The sequence below is a fragment of the Bufo bufo genome, chromosome 2 (assembly GCF_905171765.1).
Source record: "Bufo bufo chromosome 2, aBufBuf1.1, whole genome shotgun sequence".
Lineage (NCBI taxonomy): Eukaryota > Metazoa > Chordata > Amphibia > Anura > Bufonidae > Bufo > Bufo bufo.
In genome coordinates this window covers 438,734,403-438,757,278 of record NC_053390.1, presented here as the reverse complement: position 1 = coordinate 438,757,278, position 22,876 = coordinate 438,734,403, and the positions used below count along the sequence as shown (strand labels likewise).

General features: G+C 42.7%; 1 protein-coding gene across 1 annotated transcript in view; it reads left to right on the top strand.

Moving 5' to 3' along the window:
* Window positions 1-12,937: 12,937 nt before the first annotated feature.
* The window catches only part of JAK3 (Janus kinase 3), a 262,203-nt gene continuing 252,264 nt past the window's right edge, over window positions 12,938-22,876 (top strand). The window contains exon 1 of the mRNA XM_040417463.1: window positions 12,938-13,151. The gene's annotated coding sequence lies outside the window, so the exon portion shown is untranslated. The remainder of the gene's footprint in view (window positions 13,152-22,876) is intronic.

Sequence of the window (22,876 nt, the reverse complement as noted above, 5' to 3'; positions counted from 1 at the left end):
GTTTGTTTCTGTTGTGGAGGTATAAATCATTTGGCAAATGTTTGTCCCTCTAGGAGATTCAGGCAGTTTTTTTGAGAGTAATAAAGAAACAAAAAGAAAAAAATCCTCTAAAAACGTTCCATCTGTTACTATTGGCAAGGTTGATGCGGAAATTGAAGGTTTTCCGTTTGCTTGTAGTTCCCGTTTTGTCCTACCTGCCAGGGTGGCGCTAGAGAGCAAGAATATTTTTTGTGATATTTTTGTAGATAGTGGAGCAGCTGTAAATCTTATTGATAATCAACTTGCTATAACTCATGGTTTCCAGGTATGCACTTTGGGAAAGGATATACCTGTTTTTGCTATTGATTCCGTTCCACTTTCTCAGAAATCGTTAAAGGGCATAGTTCACAATATCCGTTTGATTGTGAGTGATACTCATGTTGAGGATGTGTCATGTTTCGTCCTAAACGGGTTGCCTACTCCTCTAGTGTTGGGGCTACCCTGGCTCACTAAACATAACCCCACCATTGATTGGCAAGCGAGGCAAATAAATGGTTGGAGTGACTTTTGCAGAGAGAATTGCCTCACGACATCTGTTTCAGAGGTTTCTACTAAGACTGTACCATCTTTTCTCTCTGAATTTTCGGATGTGTTTTCTGAGAGTGGTGTTCAGGAATTGCCCCCTCACAGGGAGTACGACTGCCCTATTAATCTCACCCCAGGCGCCAAGCTGCCTAAATCTCGTTTATACAATCTCTCCCAACCTGAAAGGGTCGCTATGCGTGCTTATATCTCTGAGAGTCTGAGAAAGGGACACATACGACCCTCGAAGTCACCTGTTGCCGCTGGTTTTTTCTTTGTTAAGAAAAAAGATGGTTCTTTAAGACCATGTCTGGATTTCAGGGAGCTGAACAGTATCACAATTCGTGACCCTTATCCGCTTCCTCTGATCCCAGACCTGTTTAACCAGATTGTGGGGGCTAAAGTTTTTTTCCAAATTGGATCTAAGAGGGGCATACAACCTGGTCAGGGTCAGAGAAGGAGACGAATGGAAAACGGCCTTCAATACCCCTGAGGGCAATTTTGAGAATTTGGTTATGCCTTTTGGTTTGATGAATGCTCCAGCCGTCTTTCAGCATTTTGTGAACAGCATTTTTTATCATTTAATGGGGAAATTTGTATTAGTGTATCTGGATGACATTTTGATTTTTTCTCCTGATTTCAAAACTCATAAGGAACATTTACGTCAGGTCTTGCTCATCCTGCGGGAGAATAAATTGTACGCTAAACTGGAAAAATGTGTGTTTTCGGTTCCAGAATTTCAATTTCTGGGGTTTCTTCTCTCCGCTTCTGGTTTTCGCATGGACCCCGAGAAGGTCCGCGCTGTGCTTGAATGGGAGCTTCCTGAGAATCAGAAGGCGCTGATGCGTTTTCTGGGTTTTGCCAATTATTACAGGAAGTTTATTTTGAATTATTCCTCTGTTGTTAAACCACTCACTGATATGACTAGAAAGGGGGTAGATTTTTCCTCCTGGTCGGTAGAGGCGCGTAAGGCCTTTTCTAATATCAAGGAGAGTTTTGCTTCCGCTCCCATCTTGGTACAACCTGATATTTCTCTACCCTTCATAGTTGAGGTTGATGCTTCTGAGGTGGGTGTGGGTGCGGTCTTGTCTCAGGGTCCCTCTCCTGCCAAATGGCGACCGTGTGCCTTTTTCTCGAAGAAACTCTCCTCCGCAGAGAGAAATTACGATGTGGGAGATAGGGAGTTGTTGGCCTTCAAGTTACCTTTTGAGGAATGGCACCATTGGCTAGAGGGAGCCAGACACCCTATTACCGTGTTTACTGACCATAAGAATCTGGCCTACTTGGAGTCAGCCAAGCGTCTGAACCCGAGACAGGCCAGATGGTCTTTGTTCTTTTCAAGGTTTAATTTTGTTGTCACCTTCCGCCCTGGGGTTAAGAATGTGAAGGCGGATGCCCTGTCACGTTGTTTTCCGGGAGGTGGGAATTTTGAAGACCCGGGTCCCATTTTGGCTGAAGGGGTGGTGGTCTCTGCTCTATATCCTGAATTGGAGGCAGAGGTTCAGGTAGCCCAGTCAGAGGCTCCTGATCTTTGTCCTCCTGGGAGGTTGTTTGTGCCTCTCGCTTTAAGACACAAGATTTTTAAGGAGCACCACGATACTGTCCTTGCTGGGCACCCGGGGCAAGAGCCACAGTGGATCTCATCGCTCGGAGATTCTGGTGGCCGGCGCTTCGTAAGTCGGTTGAGGGTTTTGTGGCAGCCTGCGAGACCTGCGCTCGTGCCAAAGTCCCTCATTTATGGCCATCAGGTCCTCTCCTTCCGTTACCCATTCCTCCCCGTCCTTGGACTTCATTACGGACCTGCCTCGTTCCTTGGGAAAGACTGTGATTCTGGTGGTGGTGGACCGTTTTAGCAAAATGTTGCATTTCATTCCTTTTCCTGGCTTGCCCAATGCTAAGACGCTGGCGCAGGCATTTATTGATCACATTGTCAAATTGCATGGTATTCCTTCAGACATAGTCTCTGATAGGGGCACACAGTTTGTTTCCAGATTCTGGAAGGCTTTCTGTTCTCGCTTGGGGGTTCGGTTGTCATTCTCTTCTGCTTTCCACCCGCAGTCGAATGGTCAGACAGAGTGCGTCAATCAGAATCTGGAGACATATTTGCGCTGTTTTGTGGCGGAGAATCAGGAGGATTGGTGTTCTTTTTTGTCCCTTGCTGAGTTTGCTTTAAATAACCGTCGTCAGGAGTCCTCTGATTAGTCACCATTTTTTGGTGCATATGGGTTTCATCCGCAGTTTGGGACATTCTCTGGAGAGGGGTCTTCTGGTTTACCTGATGAGGACAGATTCTCCTCATCTTTGTCATCGATTTGGCAAAAGATTCAGGATAATCTAAAGAGCATGAGTGAGAGATGTAAGCGTGTGGCGGATAAGAGACGTGGGCCTGGTGTGGACCTGAATGTTGGTGATCTGGTGTGGTTGTCTACTAAGAATATCAAATTGAAGGTTCCCTCCTGGAAGTTGGGTCCTAAGTTTATTGGGCCTTACAAAATCTTGTCCGTCATCAATCCTGTTGCCTACCGTCTTGATCTTCCTCAGACTTGGAAGATCCATAATGTTTTTCATAAGTCCTTATTAAAACCTTATGTCCAACCCATTGTACCCTCGTCTTTGTCTCCTCCTCCGATTGTGGTTGATGGTAATCTTGAATTTCAGGTCTCTAGGATTGTGGATTCTCGTGTTGTCCGCGGTTCTCTCCAGTACCTCGTTCATTGGGAGGGTTATGGTCCTGAGGAGAGGATGTGGGTCCCAGTGACGGACATTAAGGCCACTCGTCTCATCAGGGCTTTCCATAGGTCCCATCCTGAGAAGGTGGGCTCTGAGTGTCCGGAGTCCACTCGTAGAAGGAGGGGTACTGTCACCACCAGACATCTGAGAAGCTCTGACAGACGTCCTTCAGAACCTCCTCCTTGAGGTTCCTTTTGTTTTGCTTCCATTTTCTCATCTCGTTAGCCTCTCTCAGCTGTCATGTAGTTGCACTGATTGCATCCCTTTAAATCCCTTCCCATACTGCATTACTTTGCGGTTTATACAACTTCCTGGAGTGTATGCATGCTGGATGCTACTACTGAGTCTTCTACAGATAAGTTTTGTTCATTCATTTGTATTTCCCTGTTTGCTGGATCCCAGGTGACCCTGACTTCCTCTGTATCAAGTGTAGGGAGCCGGTGGTTGTGTCCCCTCACTATTATAGGGTGTTCAGGTGTTATACAGTCGAGGTACGAGGATATGCGATTATCTACCATTGAGATTTTTGCAAGGGCTGAGCAGTTAGGGAGAGAGCCAGTCTGTTGCAGGGCTATCCCTTTGGTTCCTTAGTTTTGGATCCAGTCAGTCGGATCTTCATTTTGTGTCTTCTAGTTTTCTGTACACCTTCCGTGACAGCACGGTAGCGTGTGAAGTTATTGAGGATGACCCTATCCGCACCTTCAATGTAATATACCCTTTTATGGATAGATTTAAACTTGGCCTGATACAGCAGAAACCACTGATTTAGGGAATTGCTAAGTTGGGAATTGTATTTCAACCCAGAACAAAAACTGTGCTTTGGCGGACACTAAATAAATTGACCAGCCACAGCAGTAACAACAGATTTAGCTGAATATAAATTGTAGGCCTATTATTTAGGCGCTGGATGACAGGTATACGTTTACGGACAGAATTAGACTTGGAAATGCACGGTAGCGTGTGAAGTTATTGAGGATGACCCTATCCGCACCTTCAATGTAATATACCCTTTTATGGATAGATTTAAACTTGGCCTGATACAGCAGAAACTACTGATTTAGGGAATTGCTAAGTTGGGAATTGTATTTCAACCCAGAACAAAAACTGTGCTTTGGCGGACACTAAATAAATTGACCAGCCACAGCAGTAACAACAGATTGTAGGCCTATTATTTAGGCGCTGGATGACAGGTATACGTTTACGGACAGAATTAGACTTGGAAATGCACGGTAGCGTGTGAAACATAGAAACATAGAATGTGTCGGCAGATAAGAACCATTTGGCCCATCTAGTCTGCCCAATATATCTGAATCCTATGAATAGTCCCTGGCCCTATCTTATATGAAGGATAGCCTTATGCCTATCCCATGCATGCTTAAACTCCTTCACTGTATTTCCAGCTACCACTTCTGCAGGAAGGCTATTCCATGCATCCACTACTCTCTCAGTAAAGTAATACTTCCTTATATTACTTTTAAACTTTTGCCCCTCCAATTTAAAACTGTGTCCTCTTGTGGTAGTTTTTCTTCTTTTAAATATGCTCTCCTCCTTTACCGAGTTGATTCCCTTTATGTATTTAAAAGTTTCTATCATATCCCCTCTGTCTCTTCTTTCTTCCAAGCTATACATATTAAGGTCCTTTAACCTTTCCTGGTAAGTTTTATCCTGCAATCCATGTACTAGTTTAGTAGCTCTTCTCTGAACTCTCTCTAGAGTATCTATATCCTTCTGGAGATATGGCCTCCAGTACTGCGCACAATACTCCAAGTGAGGTCTCACCAGTGTTCTGTACAGCGGCATAAGCACTTCACTCTTTCTACTGCTTATACCTCTCCCTATACATCCAAGCATTCTGCTGGCATTTCGTGCTGCTCTATTACATTGTCTTCCCACCTTTAAGTCTTCTGAAATAATTACTCCTAAATCCCTTTCCTCAGATACTGAGGTCAGGACTGTGTCAAATATTCTATATTCTGCCCTTGGGTTTTTACGCCCCAGGTGCATTATCTTGCACTTATCCACATTAAATTTCAGTTGCCAGAGTTCTGACCATTCTTCTAGTTTTCCTAAATCCTTTTCCATTTGGCGTTTCCCTCCAGGAACATCAACCCTGTTACATATCTTTGTGTCATCAGCAAAAAGACAAAGTTATTGAGGATGACCCTATCCGCACCTTCAATCTAATATACCCTTTTATGGATAGATTTAAACTTGGCCTGATACAGCAGAAACCACTGATTTAGGGAATTGCTAAGTTGGGAATTGTATTCAACCCAGAACAAAAACTGTGCTTCGGCAGACAGCAGCCAGTATTACAATTGGCTAGCCACAGCTGAAACACCAGATTTAGGGTACTGCTATTTTGGCAATTGTATTTTACCCCTCAATAAAATAGCAAGCACAGCCAAGCCCCTGATGTAGGATATAGAAAAAAAAAAAACACACTATTGATGGTTAAAAATGGACTTGGTGGCAGCTTGTGCTGGCGCACCACAAGACACAAGATGGCCGCCGATCACCCCAGAAAAAGGTGACTGAAAAACGCTCTGGGCAGCCTTAAAACAGTGAGCAATTGAATAGCAGAGGTTGTATGATACACAGCTGTATATAGATCACTTCAGTAAGTAAATCACTGCCTAATCTCGCCCTAACAGCAGCAGCTGCATCCTATCCCTACACTGATCAGAGCAGAGTGACGTGCGGCGCTACGTGACTCCAGCTTAAATAGAGGATAGGTCACATGCTGCACTGGCCAATTACAGCCATGCCAATAGTAGTCATGGCTGTGATGGCCTCTTGGGGCAAGTAGTATGACGCTTGTTGATTGGCTGCTTTGCAGCCTTTCAAAAAGCGCCTAGAAAGCGCCGAACACCGAACCCGGACTTTTACGAAAATGTTCGGGTTCGGGTTCATGTCACGGACACCCCAAAATTATACAGTACGGGTTCGCTCATCCCTACATATTAGGTATCTCCGTGTCCGTATGAATCTGATCTATAAAAATACCCCATGACCTAACCCCTCAGATGAACACAGTCAAAAACATTAAATAAAAACGGTGCCAAAACAGCAATTTTTTGGCAAATTTTACATTTTAATCCGTTTTTTTCCAGTAACAAAGCAAAGGTTAACATCCAAACAAAACTTAATATTTATTACCCTGATTCTGCAGTTTACAGAAACACCCCATATGTGGTCGTAAACTGCTGTATGACCAAACGGCAGGGCGCAGAAGGAAAGGAACGTTGTGTGGTTTCTGGAAGGCAGATTTTGATGGCCTTTTTTTTTGGCACCATGTCCCATTTGAAGCCCCCCTGATGCAACCCTAGAGTAGAAACTCCATAAAAGCGACCCCATCTAAGAAACTACACCCCTCAAGGTATTCAAAACTGATTTTACAAACTTTATTAACCCTTTAGGTGTTCCTCAACAGTTTATGGCAAATAGAGATGAAATTTCAGAATTTCTATTTTTGGTAACCTTGCCTCACAAAAATGTAATATAGATAAACCAAAAATCATATGTACCCTAAAAATAGTCCCAACAAAACTGCCACCTTATCCCGTAGTTTCCAAAATGGGGTCACTTTTATGGAGTTTCTACTCTAGGGGTGCATCAGGGGGGCTTCAAATGGGACATGGTGTAAATAAACCAGTCCAGCAAAATCTGCCTTCCAAAAACCACACGGCGCACCTGTCCCTCTACGCCCTACTGTGTGCCCGTACAGTAGTTTACGGCCACATATGGGGTGTTTCTGCAAACTACAGAATCGGGGCAATAAATATAGCATTTTGTTTGGCTGTTAACCTTTGCTTTGTTACTGGAAAAAAAGGATTAAAATGGAAAATTTGCCAAAAAATTGAAATTCTCAAATTTCATCTCCATTTGCCAATAACTCTTGTGCAACACCTAAAGGGTTAACGATGTTTGTAAAATCAGTTTTGAATACCATGAGGGGTGTAGTTTCTTAGATGGGATCACTTTTATGCAGTTTCTACTCTAGGGGTGCATCAGGAGGGCTTCAAATGGGACATAGTGTAAATAAACCAGTCCAGCAAAATCTGCCTTCCAAAAACCACACGGCGCACCTGTCCCTCTACGCCCTTCTGTGTGCCCATACAGTAGTTTACGGCCACATATGGGGTGTTTCTGCAAACTACAGAATCGGAGCATTAAATATAGCATTTTGTTTGGCTGTTAACCCTTGCTTTGTTACTGGAAAAAATGGATTAAAATGGAAAATTTGCCCAAAAATTTAAATTCTCAAATTTCATCTACATTTGCCAATAACTCTTGTGCAACACCTAAAGGGTTAACAAAGTTTGTAAAATCAGTTTTGAATAACTTGAGGGGTGTAGTATGTATGTAAGCCTCACAAAGTGACTTCAGACCTGAACTGGTCTCTAAAAATTGGGTTTTTGAAAATTTCAGAAAAATTTCAAGATTTGCTTCTAAACTTCTAAGCCTTGTAACGTCCACAAAAACTAAAATGTCATTCCCAAAATGATCCAAACACGAAGCAGACATATGGGGAATGTAAAGTAATAACTATTTTTGTAGGTATTACTATGTATTATAGAAGTAGAGAAATTGAAACTTGGAAATTTGCACATTTTTCTAAATTTTTTGTAAATTTGGTATTTTTTTATAAATAAAAATTATTTTTTTTAACTTCTTGTTACCAATGTCATGAAGTACAATATGTGATGAAAAAACACTCTCAGAATGGCCTGGATAAGTCAAAGCGTTTTAAAGTTATCACCACATAAAGTGACACTGGTCAGATTTGCAAAAAATGGCCTGGTCCTTAAGGTGAAAATATGCCCGATCCCTAAGGAGTTAAAGTCTATGAACACCTTTTGGGGGCAATTTTTTATGACTGTATTTTTCAAAAAAGCTGGTGAAAAGTTTCTTTAATCAAGCATACCAAACCTGACCAGATGTATTTTGCAGTGTCACAGTCAGCGTATATTTTTCAGCAGACTCTGTCTAATTGCACTACCCCCCCCCCCCCCTAAAAAAAATATATATTTTCGGATAAAAATTATTCATCCAATTGTCTTTATTAAAAATGTTCAGCACTTTTTGTCCTGTTCATGATGGCTGGAACTGTCGCCTTTATCTCTGATTTCATGAAGTTCATAAACACTCATTATAGGTACATTTTTATCACACGTATAAAAATATAGTTTAAGAAGAAAATCCCTTTATTTTCCCTTAGTGGGGTAATTTTGGCATAACAGCAGCAATAACATTCACAACAGAAGGAAAAATTAGAGTAATTATAAATTAAAGAGTAAAAATACAAGAAAAACATAACACAGAATTTACTTTAAAAATTCACTACTGGATTTCTGGGAACAGTGGTGGTTATAAATCCTAACCCGCTGCTGGGAGAAAGGACCTTCCATAACGTTCCTTCGTGCACCTAGGATGCAGCAGTTAAATGAGTGTTTATGTTAAGAGTTCAGAAATACAGTAAGGCTACTTTCACACTTGTGTTGTTAATTCCAATATTGAGATCTGGCAGAGGATCTTAATACTGGAATTAAACGGATCCTTTTTGATTTTGCACATCAGGATGCATCCGTTCTGATGGATCCGTTTTCTTTAGGCTCCTAAAAAAAAGATCCGTCACCATTGACTTACATTGTTTTCAGTGCCAGTCCGTCTTTTTCCATATTTATAACAGGACACAAAACCGCAGCTTGAAAAAACAAACAGTCTTTGCCATATCACAGTGGATTCTGTTGCCTTTGGGGCGCTAATAGTGTGCACTCAGCCTCGCTGGAAGATACCTAGCCAACATAATTTCCCAAAAAAAGCCATCCCTGCCTTGTACTCTGAGACGGAAAACGTGGGCCGCACCTTGTGTAACGCCGTTGTGTGGCATTACCAATCCTACGCCCTGCTTCTCTCTGTGTATGCTGGTACGGTGTCATTCTATGTATTTTGTCCAGGTCCTCCACATTGTGCATTTCCTATGTTTGAGATTGTTAATGTTCATGTAATGGACCTGGTTCACCAGAGGTGTCAGCAGACTCGGCAGTGCTACTGTTAGAAGAGAGTGGAACCTGCTTTCCATTCTGACCCTCTCTAAGGAAAGGAGCATACTAGTTGGTTAGAGTTCAGTTCAGCTTACCCCCTTCTAGGGGAAAGTCCTAGCTTACCCCAGCTAAACAAAGTAAGCCAGCAGAACACCTTAAACTCTGCTGGATATAGAGGGAACAGCTTGGAGCCTCATACAGCAAAGGAAAAGTGTCCTGGTACATAATCTAGAGACAGACAACAAAGGGAGAAGTTGTAGCATACATCAAAGGAAAAGTTCTTGTTTAAGCCTGTCAGCATAGAAGAGCTGATAATGTTATTGCCTGCCAGTTTATGCTAAAACCTTCTGGAAACCAAGAGAAAGCCTGTAAATCGTTTGGAGAGACGCTTATGCAAAGTAAAGCTGTTTCAACTTCAGCACAAGGTCTGGACTCAATTTATTCTACAACTCCCTCAACTATTCACCCTATTTGCTCTTCTTTGGACGACAACACCTGGGGTCCAGCATATCCAGGTAGGAGCACCGTGACACGAGCACAGCCACAACTATAGGGACATTATAGGCTACCCTTGCACCTCTCTGGCATTTCTACACCTGGGTACCACCACCATCTACTTAAGGGGACTCTGTCCCTTGTTGCTTCAATGCAACTGGCGTCACAACAAGTTTACTTAAGAACAACCCCAGACGCATGTCGGATGTTGCACTTGCAATTCTTGCTGTGGAGCAAGGTGTACGCCACTGTGGACATCTAGAGCAGCTGTTACAGGCAGGGACAGTACATGTGTTTCACGGCCCAATGGGTCAATGTTTTGCATGTTCTATTGACAACCCCACGTTTGTGTCGGTCTTGTTCCATACCAGGTGCTTATCTGCCTCCTCCATATCCTTCTCCTTGGACATCCTCCCTTCCAGAACAACAGAAGGCAGAATGTAGCTCCGATTCCCCTTCCCTCCTATCATTTGTAAAGTGAAGCAATGCCATGCAGTGTTAGAGCTGATCCCACTGGCTGGCTGCTTGCCAACTCCACAATGCGCATTGTGTCCACACTGCATTTAAGGAAATAATACATGCTCCTTTGCTCACATGATCAATTTAGTTGTGCAACTCTTTTTGAAAAAGTAGATTGGCTTGCAGAGGATGCTGACCATGTCCAGGAGACTGTCCATTTCAGCCTTTCATATGTGGCAGGAAACTCCCTCCTGGACTTGCAGCAACGGAATGGTTTGCTATTGTACCGCTTGAACAGCAATGTTCTAACACGCTGAAATTCCACCTAGCATTTGCTAGAGCACCTGTATGAGCAGTTTTAGGGCTTGTTCACACGACTGTGCCGTGTTTTGCGGTCTGCAAATTGCGGATCCGCAAAACACGGATGCCGCCCGTGTGCCTTCCGCAATTTGCTGAACAGAACGGACGGCCCTTTAAAGAAATGCCTATTCTTGTCCGCAAAATGGACAAGAATAGGACATGACTTATAATTTTTGCGGGACCACGGCACGGAGCAATGGATGCAGACAGCACACAGAGTTTGCTGCTCCCTGTAGCTGTTGGGAACCTACATGGAGAAAGTCCCATGGAGGAGGAGGATGGGGAGCTACCACTGCAGGAAGAGGAGAAGGAGAAGGAGTTGGTGGTAAAGGAAGAACTGGAGGCTGATGATAATGATAATGATGACAATGGCCATGCTGACCAGTCATCTCAGTGGGGGGTGGAGCCGGAAAGAATACTGTATTTTCCTGTTGTAGAAAGGGTGGCCAAATTACTTTATTACCAGGAAACACTGTGTATGCAGCGTGCTGCAGCTTTCGGTGAGCAGACAACTGCTGCCCACGTGTCTCACCAGGAGGCCCCTCTCCTCCCCACACAGAGTCACCCACCTCCCACTGTCTCCACTACCACAAGCAGCAGAAGCCACAGCAGCAGCCAGTTCAGCAAACCGAAACGTACCACTTCAACACCCACGTTTAGTCCTGCCTGAACGCTGGCCTTTCCTTGGCATATACAGTGTTCCCTGACCCCATAGATTTCTAGGCAACCAGATTGAACAGTGGCCCAAGCTAGCCCATTATGCTCTCTCTGTTCTGTCTTGTCCAGCCTCCAGTGTCATCTCAGAGAGGGTTTTTAGCATGGAAAGGGGAAACCTTTCATCCAATGGACTAAGTTGACCTCTGCCAGTGTACAAAAATCACTTTTGGCAAAATGAACGTCTCGTTCATTTTGCCAAAAGTGATTTTTGTACACTGGCAGAGGTAAACTTAGTCAACTTAGATCCATGAGGATTTTTACACACCTCCGGCTGTGGCCGATGAATAGATCTGCCCTTGCTCATATGGCTGCTGCTTTTGCTTCTGCCATCATACCACTGCTGCTGTCGGCCTGCCTACCTTTATGTCCTGTACCGTATGTCTGCTGCAGCTGCTACTCCCTGCTGCTAATCCCCCTACTGCCACTTCCATTATCCCTACTGCCGCTTTTATTACTTCCACACAGCTACCACTTCTACCACTACCCCTAAATAGCGACACACACATCTTCTGCCTTGTCTGTTCCATATTGTTATTAAAGATCCCTATACTTTTAGAGTGTGCCCCACTTCCATTATTTATATTATTCACTATTTTCAGACTGGGTGTTGTCTGATTAGTGGGTGCACCTCTACGTGGTTCTCCACCCCATTTTTAGTGCGACATTACTCAATTGTTTAACTTGTCTGTTCCATGTTGTGCTGCCACTGCTGCAGCTACTATAGCCACCACATGCCACTATTACCCTACTCTTTCCACATCCACACTGTGCTGCTGCTCCCAAATAAAAGGGAGAATTTTTCTAGGCTCTTTCAGAATAGGCCACTCTTTCTTTTGACAATTAACACTTGTGCGTGTATTAATACGAGCAGGCATTCTGCCCCGTTAAGCCATCATTTTTGGAACATTGTGCAGAAAAAGCCACTCTTTCTTATGACATTAACATGTGTGTGCATAAACAGGGGCAGAGACCTGGCCCTGTTGAGGCAGAATTATTGGATGCTTGATCCCAACAAACCATCTGCCCCCGATAAAGGACAATTTTTGAAAGCTTTCTAATATGAAAAATCATAACACATACAATGGTGCAATGTGTTTTTAAACATGCTGTTTATTAACACTGTATAGATCAGTGTTACTCTGACACAATTTGCTATTGCTGTCATTGTGTTAAAGGGCTTAAATGTTGTGGTTGGGAGGTAGAGAAAGAGCAAAATATGAAGAAAAAAAAAGAAACACAAGAGGGAACAAAAGTATAAGTCCTAGGAGAACTCAGAGTGTCATATGCCAATTTTCAGGCCAATTGGCTCACTTTTTATTTTTGTGAAATTGATTTGGACATGAATTTTGGACGTTTTTAAAAAAGGTTTTTGATGAATCGTACATGAAATTAATTTAAGAAATTTGCTCATCTCTATAATCAAGTCTTTTGCAGTCATGTGTCTACTGGCTCAGTTTGCAAATTTGATGGTTTCAACAGGAAGCTTTGTGTGGTGAGGTAGATGCCTTCACAGGAAACCTGTGAATCTGCCTTTTAAAAACACATTATACATATATCAGATCAGCAGATGCATTTAAGACCCCGGTGAAGGCCAAGACAGGAGAACTAAGCATTCATATTTGACAGAAAGCACATAAATGCATAGACCACCACACCACACAATCAATGAACTCACAATTTGTATGTAACACATTGAAGACCAGGCATATTCTTCAGACATAGTGAGGAATTGGAACTACTGATCCTTTGTTCTCGGAAGCAGAATACAGGACCCTGTTTAAGGTAATAATGCACATTACTGACACGGTACAGTACAGTGACACAATAGGAGTAGTTAGCATATTGATGTACTTTTAGGAAAATAACTTGATAGTAAATGGTTATTTTTCCCAGTTCTCTGAGGAAAAAGTTTCACCATGCTATAATCCTAAGATTTTTAATAATCAATTTATCATGTTTCATATATGATCATATTAATATGTAGTAGCCATTAGTCATCATATGATAAATTTGGTTGCACAATTTGTTTCGGATTTGCCTGTTTATTTTGTTCCAGCTGGAGTGTCTGGGTATTTCACATTCCCACATTTCTTTGTATTAATTGTACTACAGGCTATTAAGAAAAATTGGCCAAAGGTCTGGGTGTCTAGACAAGAATTAGAGTGCTTGTATGATATTATTGCAGTGGAGAAAAAGGCTTTTTGAATTTGCTTTGGTCGGCCCAGGCATGTACGCTACTGATATGCTTGTTTTTTTTTATATAGTACAGAATAATAGAGCAGGCATAAGCACAACATGACTGTGAGATGGGACATTTATGTCCAGGGTTACCTAAAATAGCAAATAGTTGTCTTGATGCTCAGTTGTAAATGCTATACCTAATTAACTTTAACGTGCATTGTAATTTGTCACAGACAGATATTTTGAGAAGAAATCATATGTGCGGTGTTTGCTTCAGCTATAAAGAAGTTCTTTTGCAGCTAAAAAGGTCTTCATTCTATTGGCTTTTGTAGTTGAATGACCTGATAGTCCACCCTGATCCTGAGAAAAGACGTATCCAATCTGGCCACATTGTCACATTGCTCAGTTTCAAGTGGCTGCAAAAATAAAATAAAAAATTTGACCGGCTCTCGTTTGGTCTATTACACAGGCCAATGCCAAGTCAATGGGGGAGAAATTCCAGTTCTATAGATTATCTGCCGGACATTCCTGATGGGAAATGTACTGACAAACACTGTACATCTTTCATTTGATAAAATATGCAAATCAGTCGACAACCAAGTGATTGCTCGTTTATCGGCTGATTGGCAGTACAATTATATAGGCCAGTTATCAGGAATTGGCGATCTTATGAACACTTGTTCTCAGTAATTGGTCTGGAAATTTCTGCAGTCTTAAAGGGGTGTGCCATGAAAAATATTCTAAATTTTTTAAACCAGCACCTGGGTCTGAATAATTTTGTAATTAAATGTAATTAAAAAATTTGTATAGCCACAGAGTTAGTATAGCCTCCTGTTTGCTTTTTTTTTTCTAATTTCTCCGTCCTGCTCGCTGAGATGGAAACACATGCTTAGTTCCATCCTTCTACTCTCACCACCTGCAGTAGAAAGGACATCTCCCCTGAGAAAGTGCATGCACTCTATACTGCCAGCTTGGAGTAAATATAGTAAAACAACTGGAACACTGAATGGGGATATCTCTGGATCCATGTGAGGTACATGGCTGGTTCTAGGTTTGTTAGAAAGAGATTGTCATGTACTATATGATATTTGATTTAAATTTTTTACATTAACCACCTCAGCCCCCAGTGCTTAAACACCCTGAAAGACCAGGCCACTTTTTACACTTCTGACCTACACTACTTTCACCGTTTATTGCTCGGTCATGCAACTTACCACCCAAATGAATTTTACCTCCTTTTCTTCTCACTAATAGAGCTTTCATTTGGTGGTATTTCTTTGCTGCTGACATTTTTACTTTTTTTGTTATTAATCGAAATTTAACGATTTTTTTGCAAAAAAATGACATTTTTCACTTTCAGTTGTAAAATTTTGCAAAAAAAAACGAGATCCATATATAAATTTTGCTCTAAATTTATTGTTCTACATGTCTTTGATAAAAAAAAAATGTTTGGGTAAAAAAAAAATGGTTTGGGTAAAAGTTATAGCGTTTACAAACTATGGTACAAAAATGTGAATTTCGCTTTTTGAAGCAGCTCTGACTTTCTGAGCACCTGTCATGTTTCCTGAGGTTCTACAATGCCCAGACAGTACAAACACCCCACAAATGACCCCATTTCGGAAAGTACACACCCTAAGGTATTCGCTGATGGGCATAGTGAGTTCATAGAACTTTTTATTTTTTGTCACAAGTTAGCGGAAAATGATGATTTTTTTTATTTTTTTCTTATAAAGTCTCATATTCCACTAACTTGTGACAAAAAATAAAAAGTTCTATGAACTCACTATGCCCATCAGCGAATACCTTGGGGTCTCTTCTTTCCAAATGGGGCCCAAATGTGTGGTAAGGAGTTTGAAATCAAATTCAGTGAAAAATGACCTGTGAAATCCGAAAAGGTGCTCTTTGGAATGTGGGCCCCTTTGCCCACCTAGGCTGCAAGAAGATATTTCTCTCACCCAGCATGGGTATATGTAAAATGACACCCCAAAACACATTCCCCTCCTTCTCCTGAGTACGGAGATACCAGATGTGTGACACTTTTTTGCAGCCTAGGTGGGCAAAGGGGCCCATATTCCAAAGAGCACCTTTCGGATTTCACAGGTCATTTTTTACAGAATTTGATTTCAAACTCCTTACCACACATTTGGGCCCCTAGAATGCCAGGGCAGTATAACTACCCCACAAGTGACCCCATTTTGGAAAGAAGACACCCCAAGGTATTCCGTGAGGGGCATGGCAAGTTCCTAGAATTTTTTATTTTTTGTCACAAGTTAGTGGAAAATGATGATTTTTTTTTTAAATTTTTTTTTTCATACAAAGTCTCATATTCCACTAACTTGTGACAAAAAATAAAAACTTCCATGAACTCACTATGCCCATCAGCGAATACCTTGGGGTCTCTTCTTTCCAAAATGGGGTCACTTGTGGGGTAGTTATACTGCCCTGGCATTCTAGGGGCCCAAATGTGTGGTAAGGAGTTTGAAATCAAATTCAGTGAAAAATGACCTGTGAAATCCGAAAGGTGCTCTTTGGAATGTGGGCCCCTTTGCCCACCTAGGCTGCAAAAAAGTGTCACACATCTGGTATCTCCGTACTCAGGAGAAGTTGAGGAATGTGTTTTGGGGTGTCTTTTTACATATACCCATGCTGGGTGAGATAAATATCTTGGTCAAATGCCAACTTTGTATATAAAAATGGGAAAAGTTGTCTTTTGCCAAGATATTTCTCTCACCCAGCATGGGTATATGTAAAATGACACCCCAAAACACATTCCCCACCTTCTCCTGAGTACGGAGATACCAGATGTGTGACACTTTTTTGCAGCCTAGGTGGGCAAAGGGGCCCATATTCCAAAGAGCACCTTTCGGATTTCACAGGTCATTTTTTACAGAATTTGATTTCAAACTCCTTACCACACATTTGGGCCCCTAGAATGCCAGGGCAGTATAACTACCCCACAAGTGACTCCATTTTGGAAAGAAGAGACCCCAAGGTATTCGCTGATGGGCATAGTGAGTTCCTGGAAGTTTTTATTTTTTGTCACAAGTTAGTGGAATATGAGACTTTGTATGGAAAAAAAAAAATAAAAAATCATCATTTTCCACTAACTTGTGACAAAAAATAAAAAATTCCAGGAACTTGCCATGCCCCTCACGGAATACCTTGGGGTGTCTTCTTTCCAAAATGGGGTCACTTGTGGGGTAGTTATACTGCCCTGGCATTTTCCAGGGGCCCTAATGTGTGGTAAGTAGGTAAATGACCTGTGAAATCCGAAAGGTGCTCTTTGGAATGTGGGCCCCTTTGCCCACCTAGGCTGCAAAAAAGTGTCACACATCTGGTATCTCCATACTCAGGAGAAGGTGGGGAATGTGTTTTGTGGTGTCATTTTACATATACCCATGCTGGGTGAGAGAAATATCTTGGCAAAAGACAACTTTTCCCATTTTTTTATACAAAGTTGGCATTTGACCAAGATATTTATCTCACCCAGCATGGGTATATGTAAAAAGACACCCCAAAACACATTCCTCAACTTCTCCTGAATACAGAGATACCAGATGTGTGACACTTTTTTGCAGCCTAGGTGGGCAAAGGGGCCCAAATTCCTTTTAGGAGGGCATTTTTAGACATTTGGATACCAGACTTCTTCTCACGCTTTGGGGCCCCTAAAATGCCAGGGCAGTATAAATACCCCACATGTGACCCCATTTTGGAAAGAAGACACCCCAAGGTATTCAATGAGGGGCATGGCGAGTTCATTGAAAAAAAAAAATTTTGGCACAAGTTAGCGGAAATTGATTTTTTTGATTTTGTTCTCACAAAGTCGCCCTTTCCGCTAACTTGGGACAAAAATTTCAATCTTTCATGGACTCAATATGCCCCTCAGCGAATACCTTGGGGTGTCTTCTTTCCAAAATGGTGTTATTTGTGGGGTGTTTGTACTGCCCTGGCATTTGAGGGTCTCCGCAATCATTACATGTATGCCCAGCATTAGGAGTTTCTGCTATTCTCCTTATATTGAGCATACGGGTAATGAGATTTTTTTTTCCCGTTCAGCCTCTGGGCTGAAAGAAAAAAATGAACGGCACAGATTTCTTCATTCGCATCGGTCAATGTGGATGAAAAAATCTCTGCCAAAAAAAGAAAAAGGAGGGGAAAGGCGTCTGCCAGGACATAGGAGCTCCGCCCAACATCCATACCCACTTCAGCTCGTATGCCCTGGCAAACCAGATTTCTCCATTCACATCAATCGATGTGGATGAATAAATCATTGCCGGGATTTTTTTTTTTATATATACAAAGTGTTTGCCAAAGTATATGAACACCGCCACCTCCTCAGCTCATATGCCTCGGCAAACATATCTTTTACTGCAGAGGAGAAATCTCGTCTTGCAGCGCCGCATACACCGACTTGCGTGTAATCTGACAGCAGCGCAATGCTTCTGTCCGAATGCACATCAGTGCTGCAGCTGGTCGATCGGTTGGTCCACCTGGAAGGTAAAAAAAAACAAAACAAAAAAGAAAAAACCAGGCCGCAAAGCAATAACTTTATTAACTTTAGAACAGAACATATTAACTTTTTTTAACTTTTTTAACTTTTTTACTTACCGGTAATTTTTTTTTTGTTTAGTTTTTTTTACCTTTATAGAACAAACCTCTCCTTCCCCATGGGACAATGTGCAAAGCGCAAATCGCCCAAAGATGTGGCGAAGTACGTTATGCACTTTATCCCAGGTGAAAGGAGAGGTTTGCAGCAGCTGAGAGTAAAAGGGCCCTAATAGCCCTGTGTGCCTGTCCTGTGAGATGCAATCCCTATGCTAGGTGTACCTGTGTGTGGTACTTCCGGAAACACTCACCAAAGCATAGGGCAGGGTGGTCAGGACAGTCAGGACAGAAATAGCGGGTGTCATGCCTTATTCCACTCCTGCTACAGACACAACATCTTTTTCGGGGTGACGGTTGGGTTGAGGTACCAGGAACGACACTGGGGAAATGTCGCTCGTGTAGACGGCTAACTACACTGGTGGATGGGGCCACGGAACCTCCTGGGTAAAGGAGGTTCTCGATGATCTCTTCCTGGAATTTGAGGAAAGATCGTGTTCTCCCAGCATTACTGTAGAGAACAAAACTATTGTACAGCGCCAATTGAATTAAATATACAGACACCTTCTTATACCAGCGTCTGGTTCTGCGGGAAACTAAATACGGAGACAACATCTGGTCATTGAAGTCCACCCCTCCCATGAGCGCATTATAGTCGTGGACACAGAGGGGCTTTTCAATGACACGGGTTGCTCGCTCAATTTGGATTGTCGTGTCTGCGTGAATGGAGGAGAGCATGTAAACGTCACGCTTGTCTCTCCATTTCACCGCGAGCAGTTCTTCGTTACACAAGGCAGCCCTCTCCCCCCTTGCAAGACGGGTGGTTACAAGCCGTTGGGGGAAGCCCACGCGACTAGTTCGCGCGGTGCCACAGGCGCAAATCCGTTCTAAAAACAAATGCCTAAAGAAGGCCACACTTGTGTAAAAATTGTCCACATAAAGATGGTACCCCTTGCCGAATAAGGGTGACACCAAGTCCCAGACTGTCTTCCCACTGCTCCCCAGGTAGTCAGGGCAACCGACCGGCTCCAGGGTCTGATCTTTTCCCTCATAGATCCGAAATTTGTGGGTATAGCCTGTGGCCCTTTCACAGAGCTTATACAATTTGACCCCATACCGGGCACGCTTGCTTGGGATGTACTGTTTGAAGCCAAGGCGCCCGGTAAAATGTATTAGGGACTCGTCTACGCAGATGTTTTGCTCGGGGGTATACAAATCTGCAAATTTCTGGTTGAAATGGTCTATGAGGGGCCGAATTTTGTGGAGCCGGTCAAAAGCTGGGTGGGAGGTGGTGTCGCTAAAATGCAGGAAACGGAGGATGGCCTCAAATCGTGCCCTGGACATAGCAGCAGAGAACATGGGCATGTGATGAATCGGGTGCGTTGACCAATATGACCGCAATTCATGCTTTTTTTGTCAGGCCCATGTTGAGGAGAAGGCCCAAAAAAAATTTAAGTTCGGAAACTTGTACTGGTTTCCACCGGAAATGCTGGGCATAAAAGCTTCCCGGGTTGGCGGATATAAATTGTGTGGCATACTGGTTGGTCTCTGCCACGACTAAGTCCAAGAGCTCCGCAGTCAAGAACAGCTCAAAAAATCCCAGGGCCGAACCGATTTGAGCCGTCTCAACCCGAACTCCAGACTGGGCGGTGAAAGGGGGAACTACAGGTGCGGCTGAAGTTGGTGACTGCCAATCAGGGTTTGTCAGCACCTCAGGGATTCTAGGGGCTCTACGGGCCTGTCTGTGCGGTGGCTGCGACGGGGTAACTAGTGCACGTGCCACCGTACCAGCTTCAACTGCCCTTCTGGTGCTCGCCACGTCACCATGTTGTACGGCAGTGCTGGTACTAGGTCCAGGGAGGGCTGCGCTGCTGGTGTATGCCTCACCACGTGATCCGGCAGCGACAGCCCCACTCTGCTGCTCTTGAAGCGGATCCTGCATAACCTGTGGTCTAGCGACACGGGGCCGGGTACGCCTGGTGCTGCCAGGGACCTCCACCTCCTCGTCCGAACTTTGGGTCAGAGAGCCACTGCTTTCCACAGGTTCATATTCTGACCCGCTAGATTCGTCAGATGAGGGTTCCCACTCCTCATCCGACTGGGTCAGAATCCTGTAGGCTTCTTCAGAAGAATACCCCCTGTTTGACATTTTGGACTACTAAATTTAGGGGTATTCCCTGAGACTACCCAAGAAAAAAAGCAAGCCTGTCTTACAAAGGGGAGGCTAGCGAAGTACCGGAGGCCGCTGCGGTTGATAAAAAATATCAAAACTGATTTTTTTATCGCCGCAGTGCGTGTAAAATGAATGTGCAGTGATCAAAAAATATATATTTTTTGTCACTGCGGTGGGGCGGGCGTGGGTGAACGCACGTGTGGGCGACCGATCAGGCCTGATCGGGCAAACACTGCGTTTTGGGTGGAGGGCGAACTAAAGTGACACTAATACTATTATAGATCTGACCGTGATCAGTTTTGATCACTTACAGATACTATAAAAGTACAAATGCTGATTAGCGATACGCTATTCAGCGAATAAAAGTGACTGCGGTGCGGTGGGGTGGGCGCTAACTGACGCTAACTACCTAACCAAGGGGCCTAAACTATCCCTAAAACCTAACAGCCAATACTAGTGAAAAAAAAAAAGTGACAGTTTACACTGATCACTTTTTTTCCTTTCACTGGTGATTGACAGGGGCGATCAAAGGGGTGATCAAAGGGTTAATTGGGGTGCAGGGGGGTGATCAGGGGCTACAGTGAAGTGTTTGGTGTACTTACAGTTCAGTCTGCTTCTCTGCTGGATCCAACCGACGAAAAGGACCAGCAGAGGAGCAGAGAAGCCATATAACAGATCATATTTACTAATATGACTTTTGATTGGATTTTTTTAAAATCGCCAGCCTGCCAGCCAATGATCGTTGCTGGCAGGCTGGTGACGAACTTCTTCTTTGAATTTTGCCGGCCCGCGATGCGCATGCGCGGGCCGGCTTGGAGCGAAATCTCGCGTCTCGCGAGATGACGTGTATATGCGTGATTGTGCGCAGCGCTGCCACCTCCGGAACGCGAATCTGCGTACAGCGGTCCAGAGGTGGTTAATCATGGGGTAACCCCTTTAAAGGGGTTGTCCCATGAAAAATATTTTTCCTATTTCTGTGACCTGCTCACTGAGAAGGCCGCACATGCTCAGTTTCATCCTTCAACAGCCTCCTGAGCTGTGATAGGGAGAGCTGAGACACGCCCCCGGAGCTGCAGCAGAAAATACACTCTCCTTGAGCTGCCAGTTTGATATAAATCTAGCAGATCAATGAATGGGGAGATCTCTGGATCCATGTGCAGTACAGGACTGGTTCTAGCTTTGTTAGAAAGAGATTGTCATGTACTAAATGATGGCTGATTTTCATTTTGTACATTAGTCATGGGAAAACCCCTTTAAGTGGCGACATTTCCTGCTACCCTGCCTCTTATTCATAAATGAGCGCATGGGACACCACTTATTGGTTATTACCGCCTCTGGTCGCCCAGACATAGTTTACATCTGTGTGTCAGATGCCATGCAATAATCAGTACGCACTTTCCCTTATTAATAACTAGGTCTGAAAAACTTTATTTGTTGGACTACCAAAATAACTTTTACAACTTTTTTTACTTCACACATAGGGCGTTTTAATATATATTTTTAACATCTTTTCTTTTTTAGTTTTATTTGAGGACACTGTGCTAAAAAAAATTAAAAAGTATTTTTTTTTTAAAACTACCGTATAGCTACTTTTTCTTTAAATATGAAAATTAACACCAAAATAAATTATTAAAATTAGTCTCCTATTTTATGTCGTCATTTTGATATATATTATGTACAGTTTCATGTGATAATGGAGATGGTTTTGGCTGGCATGGATGTTTTTATTTTTTGTTTTATTTGTATTCTATTATTATTTATACTAAATAAAATGACTTCTAGGGTAAACTAACCATTGCTTTTTATTTTGCACTTTTTATTTTTTAATTTTATTTTTTAATTTTATTTTTCCTTCAATGTCACTTTCTATTTGCAGGCGAGGTGGGCATTTAGGGGTGCGAAATTCTCCCCATCATTTGCAAATATTTTATGTGCCATTGGGAAGAATTCTACCTTATGAGGGAGGACAATATTTGTTGCCCTCTATCATATGGTATGGTAGATAAATTGATATTATCATGGTTTTGTACTGTACAGACTGATTTTCTCAATTTGGTTAGATATATCAACAAAAATTAGATGAATTTACAATTCACGTATCAGTTATCTGCTAGTGACATCCCTTTTCTTGATCTCAGGTTATCTAGTGATGGCAAGAGGGTGGTTAGTAGAAATTATATGAAAGACACCAGTGGTCACACTGTACTACTGGCCTCTCCTTGCCACCGTAGATATGTGATTAATGGAAGTCCATTTGGTGAGACCATTAGAATCCGTAGAAATTGCTCTGAGGATCCCAATTTTCATAATTATATAGAAGGTTTAAGCAAAGGGGTTATGGGGAACGTATTCTTATGCAAGCAAGGAAAAAGCTAGACATATTGATAGACAGAAGTTAATATGTCACAATTCAGATAGGATTATGAATAACAAAAAAGCAATAACTATTGATTTAAAGCAATTGAGGTTAGTAACTACGGTACATATAGTCAGCAATTTAATTAAATACAGAACATTATCATTAAATATCTTCCAATTTTGTTTCAGGATA